This window comes from Chrysochloris asiatica, unplaced genomic scaffold, assembly GCF_000296735.1.
Source record: "Chrysochloris asiatica unplaced genomic scaffold, ChrAsi1.0 scaffold00067, whole genome shotgun sequence".
Taxonomy (NCBI): Eukaryota; Metazoa; Chordata; class Mammalia; order Afrosoricida; family Chrysochloridae; genus Chrysochloris; species Chrysochloris asiatica.
The window spans coordinates 4,216,569-4,216,922 of NW_006408585.1; positions in this window are offsets into that span (position 1 = coordinate 4,216,569).

Genomic DNA, 354 nt, shown 5'->3' on the forward strand with positions numbered 1-354 from the left:
TTTGGGGATGCCATTAAGAACATCATACAGTGATAAAGAAAAACGTCATTAAGAAGACAAGAAAGAAGGAAAAGACCAAAATGGATGTCAGAAGGTACTCTGAAACTTTCTCTCCAGCACAGATATGTTAAAGTAAATGGAAGAAATGAGGATGTAAAAGAGTTGAAGAGAAAATTTGAAAGGGCAGCTCAAGAAGACAAAATCAAATATTATAATGAAACGTGCAAAGATCTGGAGTTAGAAAATCAAAAGGAAAGAACATGCTCAGTATTTCTCAAGTTGAAAGAATTAAGGGAAAAAATCAGCATCAATATGAAATATTGAAGGACTGTTGTTGTTAGGCACCATCCAGTC